This window comes from Tupaia chinensis, unplaced genomic scaffold (genome assembly GCF_000334495.1).
Source record: "Tupaia chinensis unplaced genomic scaffold, TupChi_1.0 Scaffold140564_1, whole genome shotgun sequence".
Taxonomy (NCBI): domain Eukaryota; kingdom Metazoa; phylum Chordata; class Mammalia; order Scandentia; family Tupaiidae; genus Tupaia; species Tupaia belangeri.
Genome location: NW_006200439.1, coordinates 37,622 through 46,808, shown reverse-complemented (window position 1 = coordinate 46,808; position 9,187 = coordinate 37,622). Strand labels below are relative to the sequence as shown.

At 43.0% G+C, this 9,187-nt stretch overlaps 1 pseudogene; it reads left to right on the top strand.

Moving 5' to 3' along the window:
* LOC106736460 (zinc finger protein 25-like) overlaps window positions 1–9,187 on the top strand; it is a 62,914-nt pseudogene that overhangs the window by 23,938 nt on the left and 29,789 nt on the right.

The window sequence follows — 9,187 nt, the reverse complement described above, 5'->3', positions numbered from 1 at the left end:
ACCCTCTCAAAAAAAAAAAAAAAAGAAAAGAAAAACAAAACAAAAAAATAGTGCTATTCAAATCACTCAAATTCAGAGAGCACAAAAGCAAGTGAGGAAGGGCCAGAGGATGTTTGACAGGTCCTGGGCAGACGGGCCTGCAGGCATAGGCCGCCTGGTGTCCTGGTGTTTGGAACTGCTAGCTGGCTTGATCCGGTTTGCAGGTTTTGTGGGGTGGGGTGCAAGTTCGTCTTAAGGTCTCCCTCAACCAACCTGAGGACCAAAGAGGAGTAGGAGTGGGAATGCACGAAGGTCCAGGGCGATTGGGCCTGCAGCCTTAGGCCGCATCGGGAATTTCTTTTTGAACAGTACCCATTCACCTTTCTTGTAGATTCCCATATATGTTGCTAATGGAACCACTCCATATTTTCTAAAAGGCCTAGAGAACATGTATTGGGTGCCTCTCCCAATATAGGCCTCTTTCCTTTTGTGTTTGTTGTTTTGGTTAATTACTGGAAGATGGTTCTGGCCAAAAGGCGCTCATAGTATTTTGTCATGATATTTTGTATTAAGCCATTGGAAAAGTCATGACATATTTTTTCATGTTTTTGTATGCAAATGTGTCATGACTTTTCCAACAACCCAGTATTTCTGTTATGCTTGTTTTAATATTGCCTGCTTCACTGTTAATTTGATTTACCTGGCTTCTTTCTCTGTTCTTCTTGATTAATTTTGTTAACAGTGTGTCTTTTTTTTTTTTTTATATTCTTGATGAACTAATTTTGGTTCCATTTATTTTCCACATAGTTTGTTTATTTTCTATTTTATTTATTTCTGCTTGAGTCATTGTTGTTTCTTTTCTCTTGTTATTTTTTGGGATTTTCTTGCCGTGTTTTTTCCAGTCCTATGAGGTGTGCATTTGGTTGTCTACTTGCCCCCTTTTATTTTTTTCTTGTGAGCACTAATTACTATAAAATTACTCATGACTGCTTTCACCATGCCCCATAGGGTATGAAAACTTGTGTGTTCATTATCGTTAGTTTAAATACATTTTTTATTTCAGTCTTAATTTCTTCAGTGGTTGTGACATCATTAAGTAGCAGATTGTTTAGTTTTCATGTGTTTGTGTTTTTTCAAGGATTTTCTCTGAAGTTAATCTCAAGTTTGTTTTCACTGTGGTCAGAGAAAATGCTGGATATAGTTTCTGTACCTTTTAATTTTTTTGTGTCCTATCATGTGGTAGTCCATCTTTAAAAAAAATATATTCCATATGGGGGTCTGAAAAATGTGTATTTTGTGGTTATTGGTTGGAAAGTTCAATTTATGGTATTGTTTAGATCTTGTATATCTTTGCTTATTTTTTGTCTAGAGGAAGGTTCCAAAATGAATCTTTACAGGGAGAAGGCAGCAACAAAAAGTCTGAAAGTCAGTGCTCACTCTCACTGTCTCACTGCCACTGGCTCCTTTACCATGGGAGGGCTTATGGTGGAGGGCAGAGTGGTGGTGGTGGGGGGGCATTTTAATGCACATCTAGACTTGCCAAAAGTAGCAGCAAGAAGTCTGAGATAATTATCCACCTGTGCTCACTCTCCCTCTCTCTCTCTCTTGCCAATGCTAACACATGTACTTTAGGAACTTAAGGCAGAAGAGCATGTGACATGGAGAGTCTAAAGCACCCCAGCATGGGCAAAAGGCAGAAAGAAGCAGCTCCACCATTCTGTGCTAACACTCTGTTGCCCCTAGCTCAGACTAGCATGGAGTCTTGTAGAGGATGGGGGCACATGAGGGGTGAGAGGGGCCAACGCACAGCTGTGTGGGGGAAAGGCAACAGCAAGGACTCTGAGATCACTCTATTCTGTCTCACTGCCATGGGCTTTTACACCATGGGGCTTATGGCAGAGGGGTGAAGTGTGGGGACAGTCCAAAGCACACCTACATGAGCAAAAGGTAGCAGTATGAAGTCTGAGATGTGCTGTCCTTCCTGGCATGCACAGGTATGCTCTCTGTCTGCCACTGACCCCTGCAACCTCCTGGGGGTTTATTACAGAGGCATGCAGGGGGTGGGGAGCAGAAATTTCAAAGCACACTTATTCTGGCAGAAGGCAGCAGTATGATGTCTGAGACATGGGGTTCTTTTTTTTTTCTCTCTGCCTGTCAGTGCTGCTGGCTCCTGGACTATGGAGGTTTAAGGTAGAAAGGTGCAGGAAATGTCCAGAGTACACTTGTGATGGGAAAAAGTCAGCATGAAGGAGTCTGAGATGCTCCATTCTTATGTGACACTCTCTTCATCTCTCACTGCCACTGACCCCTGTACCATGGGAGCTTAGAGAGGAGGCTTGCAGGTGTTGGGGAGGGTCAAAGCACATATGCAAGCACAAAGGGCAGCACAAGAACTCCGAAATACATGGTCCCTGCACGTTAACTCTCTCTTTCTCACTTCCACTGGCTCTAGCATTGTGGGAGCTCATGGTGGAGGTGTGCTGAGGGGAAGGGTGCAAAGTACACCTGCACAGCAAAAGGAAGTAGCAAGAAATCTGAGATATGTGTTCCTTCTGCACACACCCTCCGTGTCTTGCTGCCATAGGTTCCTGCATCCCAGGGGCTTATGGCAGAGACACGGGGGTTGGGAGGGCCCAAAGCCCATCTCCACAGGTTAATGGCAGTAGCAAGAAGTCTGAGATGAGCAATCCTTTGCATTTATTCTCTGTCTCTGTCTCTCTCATTGCCACTGGCTCCTACAACTTGGAGGCTTAAGGCTGAGGGATGTGGGGGAAGTGGAGGATTCAGAGCCCACCAGCACAGGCAATCAGCAACAAGAAGTCTGAGATACTTGCTTTTATACTCATTCTCTCCTTGTCACTGGCTCCTGCAAGGGGGTTGGCTTATGATGGAGGGGATCAGTGTGGTGGTGAAGGAGGTCCTAAAGCACTTCTGCAGGAAGACAAAAGGCAGCAGCAAGAAGTCTGAGATGCAAGGCCCTTATGCTTCCTCTCTCTGTCACTGCCATTGGCTCCTTCACCTTGTGGGCTTATGTCAGAGGGCTGCCAGGGAGGGTAGGGAGAGGAGGATCCAAAGTGCAACTTCACAGGCAAATGCAGCAGCAAGGCTTCTGAAATTCACTGTCCTGTGTGTGTGCTCTCTCTCTCTCTCTCTCTCTCTCTTTCTCATTGCAGCTGTTTTCTGCACTGGGAGCTGGGGTGCTTAAAGCAGAGGGACTCAGGGCCTAGAAAGGATTTAGAGAATACTTGGGCAGGCAAAAGGCAGCAGCAAGAAATCTGAGATGGATATACAAGGCCCTCTCTTCCCCCCTCCCTTGCTGTCACTGACACCTGCACCATGGGCAGTCATAGGGGGAGAATCCAAAGCTCACCTGCACAGGGAAGAGACAGCAGCTACAACTTGGAGTTGTGTAGTCCTTCGGCATTCACTCTCTGTCTCACTGCCACTGACTCCTGCATCATAGAGGCTCATGGTAGGGAGCCTGGGTGGTGGTGGAGGTTCCAAAACATATCTGGACTTTCAAAAGGCAGAGACAAGAAGCCTGAGACAAATTCTTCTTCACTTTTACTTTGTCTCTTTCATTGCCCCTGGCTTCTGCACCTTGGAGATTTATGGCAGAGGGATGCAGGTTGTGGAGAGTCTAAAGTACACCTGCACAGGCAAAAGGCAGCAGCAAGAAGTCTGAGACATGTGGTCCTTCTGCGATTACTCTTATCTCTGTTTTGCTGCTGCTCGCTCCTGCAATGAGAGGATTTATGGTAGAGGGGTGAAGTGTGGGGGAAAGATCGAAAGCACACCTGCACAGGCAAAATGCAGCAGCAAGAATTCTGAGACATGCTGTTCCTCTCTCTCTTTCATTGCTCCTAGCTCCTACACCTTGGAGGCTTAAAATGGAGTGTCAGAGGAGGGAAGGTCCCAATAGAAATCTGTGCGGACAAAAGGCAACAGGAAGAAGCCAGACATGTGGTCCTTTTGAGCTCATTTATTTTCACTGTCTCTGGCTTCTGCACAGTGAGGGCTTAAGGGGGAGAAGCATGGGGGAGGGACACGGGTCCAAAGCACACCAGTGTAACAGGTAGCAGCAAGAAGTCTGAGATGCACTGCCCTTCTGTGCTCACTCTCTCTGTCTCTTGTTGCCATTGGCTTCTGCACCATGAGGGTTTAAGGCAAACAGGTTGAAGGGTTGAAAGGGTCTAAAGTACACCAGTGCAAAAGACAGCAGATGAAGTCTGAGAAGTGTGTTCTTTCTGTTCTCTCTCTCACTCTCTCTCTTTCTCTCTCTTTGTGCCATGGGCTTCTATGAAATGGGTGGCTTATGGGGGAGGGGGACCCAAAGCATACCTGTGCAGGCAAAAAGGTAGCAGCAGAAAATCTTGAGGTGTGTGAATTTGTGCATTCATTCTCTGTTTCTCTATCTCTCTTGCTGCTTACTACTATGCTTGTGGCAGAGGGGTGCATGGAAAGTGGGAAAAAGGTCTGAGCAAGACATCTTAGTGGTGTGGTTGTTTTATGCTCACTCTCTCTGGCTGCTGAGGCACATGCACCACGTGACCTGTGGCTGAGTGGCACAGGGTGGGAGGTTCCAGTGCACACCTAGGCAGTGGGTGGGAGCTGGGGGAGGGAATGCAGCAGCAATAAGTCAAAGATGTGCTGTCTTCTGTTACCTCTCAGCATTCCCTTTCTCACTGCCACCAGCTCCTGCACTGTGAGGGCTTATGGTGAAGAGGGGCAGGAAAGCGAGGCAAGGGAGGTACAAAGCACACCTCTGTGGGCAAAAGGGAGCTGCAAGATGTCTGAGACATGTGGTCCTACGCCCACTCTTTCTCATTGCCACTGGGTTTTGCACCTTGGGGGTTTATGGTGAAGGGTGTGGTGAGGAAAGGGTCCAAAGCACACCTGTACAGGCAAAAGTCATGTTGAAATCTTGTTCTTGTCTGTTTTTTTCTATTAGATTTCTACTAATACATATTATTTGACCCTATGGCATTGATTCAAAAATAGCTGTGCAAGGCAAGCTTTGCCATTCTTTAGCTAGGCAACATGCATCAGCCTTTTTCTAGCAACTTCTTCTGTGCCACTTGTCTCTTTTGATATCATGAGGTCTGTTCAATATACTCTCATCAAATGCTCTGATATCCTGTAGAGATATCAGGTCTTGATCATTTTCTGTAGGGAGTGTTTGGAGAGAGGCCCTGAGGGTGTGGGGACATGTTCTGAGCAAACACCACCTGTCCCTTTTGGCTATGGCAGAACCTTGCAGCTTGTCCTTTTCTTGACTCTTGCTGCAGGCAGAGCAAAGGGTGACATTTGCTAGGGACCTTTTAATAGACACATCTGATGGAATTCAGGAAACATCTTGACCCCAGTTAGCAAAGTCCAATCCCTTCTTTGCCTCTGTAAGATTCTTTAGGCTTCTCTGGGCCTGGTGGTGCCTGCCCTATGGCAAGATTCTTTAGCCTTATCAATATCTCTTTTATGTTTTAAAGATGTATCTTCCCCACACCTGCAACTAGGCTTGTCTCCACTAGATAAGAAGTTTAGTGGGATTTCTCTTTGATACGATTATCACCAAGGGACACACCCAGCCCAGTATATCTAAGCCCTTATAGATTTGTTACCTGCTTCTTATTGTCTGTTACATATCAATTTATCTATGGAATGTCATGAAATACACGTATGTAGTGTTGCTTTGCTGTATAAATAAAGGTGCCCAGTTTGGGCGGCACAAGTTGCTTAGGCTGCCTAGTCTCAGGCCACCTGTGTCCACTGATATTCTGTCTCTTTGTCTCTTTCTGTTTCCTCTTAGATTGAGCCAAGCCCAGGGCATATGCTGACAATTTTCTTTCCTTTTCTCTCTCTCCCTTTTTTTTTCTCTCTCTCTTTGGCTATATGACATGTATGTTGTCAAGATAGAGAGAGAGAGAGAAATTACCCCTGATTGGTGGCCACACTGCAGTCCCTTATTGTACTCCTTCTCCAATCTCCTCTTTAGCATTTGGGCATGCATGCACCCACACCCATTGTGATTTTCAAGTGTCTGGGACTCTAACTAGGCAGTTGGCCATTTGGGATCCAGGGACTTAATCCACGTCACCTGCTATACCACATCTTGTTCGTTATTAACAGCATGTTGGAGATATTGGACTTTTATAAATCAGCTTGTGCATTGACACAAAAAGACCTGAAATGTTGATTGAATTCATAACTTTAAGGTTTTTGCTATTGGGTCTGTGTACTCACCAGAGAGAGACAGAGAAACAGTAAGCTGAAAAGTGAGGCATCACCCTGCTGAGGGGATGGTCATGCCACAGTTACTTCTCCATTCTCCTTCTGGAATTTTGGGCATGCATGCACATGTGCCCAGCATGATTTTCTTTAAAGAATGATTTTATCTTTATTACTGTTTTCCAGTTTGACCAGAGAGGGACAGAGAAAGAGAGAGGGAAAGCAAGAAAGGAAGCCGGGACTTGAACCATGATTGGCCACATGGGAGTCCAGCACACTTAACCACTATGCCATCTGGCAGCCCCAGTCTAGCATGATTTGTAGCCCACCAGGTCTGGGGCATGAACCATGGTTGGCCCATGTGGGTGTCTAGCATCTTAACTACCACAGTATCTGCTTGAGTCCCGGTCCTAGTGTCTTGCAAATTACACCAGTTGCATATGTGTGTGCCCAAAATCCAAAGAGGAGAATAGAAGAGAAGGGACTGTGGCATTGTTGGCTCCTCTCGGTGTGATTTCTCAGTTTTCTTCTCACTTTCTCTCTATGGCAAGCACATGCACCCTATGGCAAAAACCCTAAAAAACAAAACAAACAAACAAAAAAACCATGTACTTGTATCCAGCATGGATACAGAGAGATTTGTCAGTAGAAAACATTACTGGAAAATTGTACTACTATCAATATTCATAATGCACATGTTTTCCTTTATGGTCACATGCCAAAAATACTAGGTTGCAGGATGCATACTTTCTCTGGGGCTTAGTCATATAGCTGCAAGAACTGTTCTAGAGGAAACACTAATATGGAATGTCTGTATTAATAAGAATATAGTTAATACTGACCAAGAGTTTTTCTATAATGTAAATTTTAGTGAAAGAAAGTTGCTTTCTTTGGGATACTGTAATTTATTTAAACAGCCATTCTTAAACTCTTACATTACTTTTCACAGTAACTTTTTTTGAAAAAGAAATTTTTGCGATAGGGCATGTTCCCTTGCTGGAGAGACAGAGAGAAACAAAAAGACAGAAAGTGAAAAATGAGCCCCCAGAGGGAATAACCATGTGCAATTCCATCTTCTTCATTCTTCTCTTGGGATTTTGGTCATGTGCACACATGCTTTGAGTGTGAGGTTTTTTTTGTTTTTTAAGAGAGATTTTTGCTATAGGGCATGCGTGTACACCAGAGAAATAGAAAGACAGAAAGTAGAATTCATCTTCTAGGGGAAATGGCCACTCTGCAATCCCTTCTCCTCCATTTTCCTCTCGGGATTTTGGGCACAGATACACATATGTGCTTGGCATAAATTTTAAGCCATCGAATCTGGGCCTTGAACCATGGTTGACTACATGGGAGTCCAGTAATGCAACCATTATGTCATCTGCTGGTCCCCAGTGTGAGGTTTTTTTTTTATTTTTATTTTTATTTTTTTTAGAAATTTTCAATGTAAAGTATGTGTGCTCACCTGAGAGACAGAGACAGAGAGGCAGAAAGTGTGAAATCACCCTCCAGTGTGAATTGCCATGTTAGAATCTCTTCTCCATTCTCCTCTTTGGATTTTCAGCATGCATAAACAGGTTCCCATCGTGAGTTTAAGCCACTGGGTTTGAGATTCGAACCTTGGTCAACTACGTGAAAGTTCAGCAAACTAACCATTACATCATCTGCTGTTCCCCACAGTAACATTTTTACTAAGTCAATAGGGAATGCATATTTTTATTAAAATAAGTTTAATATGTGTCTTTCATTTCTATCAATGAGTAAATTTGTGATTGCTCATCCAATAAGGTCTTTTTAGGCCATTCTCATGTTTGTCTGTTCTCCCGCAGGGGAATCTTGGAATAAGCAACATCATTTCTCTGACCTTTGTTCACCTTCTCTTCCAGCTATAATTTTAGAAACTGCTGTATTTATCCAGGGTTAAGGAAATGAATTCATTTTCGGTAAGTCGTTTACTGATCTCCCCACTTGTTTTACATTGTATTTAGTAATTTTATGAGGGTTCATAAATTAAAATGGAAGAATAAAAATAATAAAATTCAGCATGAGAAATGTATAAAAAGGCAAGATAAAATTGACATGGTGAAATAGGCAGGTTATCTGATCTTAGAGCCCTGTGAGATGAGTACAAATTGGTCTCTAGTCTTTCTGATACCATGGGAAAAACACATTTATTGCATGGTTTGAATTGACTCTAAGGGGGGAGCATGCTAAATTCTCAAGAGATATGAATCATGAGATAGTCTTTATTGGTCACATAGATAACAGGTTTCACATAGAGGATAGTGTTTCCCAACTAACCTGAAAATGAACACTCAGTGTTCTACAGTGGTAACTGTTACTGATTGCTAAAACACAAACTAGTCAGTAACTTTTTCTAGAGTTGCTCATATAGCATGGTCCCAGACAACTCCTACAAGTATCCACTTGATGCATATTTTAGACCTGGAATGTGTGGCAGGAATCTACTACAGGTTCCTAAAGAACTCTCCATAAATTTCTCTCTGCTAGTGTATATGTGCTGATTATGCCACAGACTGTCCAAAGTTATATTTCTTGACCAATATAGTAATCCACTGCATAACAGTATTTCAGTGATGTACTGTAGGTATGAAAGTGGTCCAAGAAGATTATAATGAAGCCCCCAAATTTCTGTATCCTAGCATGGTTGTAGCTGTCATAACTTTGTAGAGTAATCCATTACCCACGTGTTTGTGGTAATGCTGATGTAAATAAACCTACTGTGCTGCCATTTGCATGTAAGTACACATACAATTATGATTAATAAATATGTATACATGTAAAGATAAATATAAATAAATTTAATTATACATATACTTTCATTTTGAAATCATTTCTGGTTTACAAGTTATCATTGTATACCCTTGTATACAGTATTTTTGTATATATATATATATTTTTAATAATTATTTTTACTTATCTATTTATTTGTTGTCATTTTTGAGCCACCTGGTCCAGGACTTGA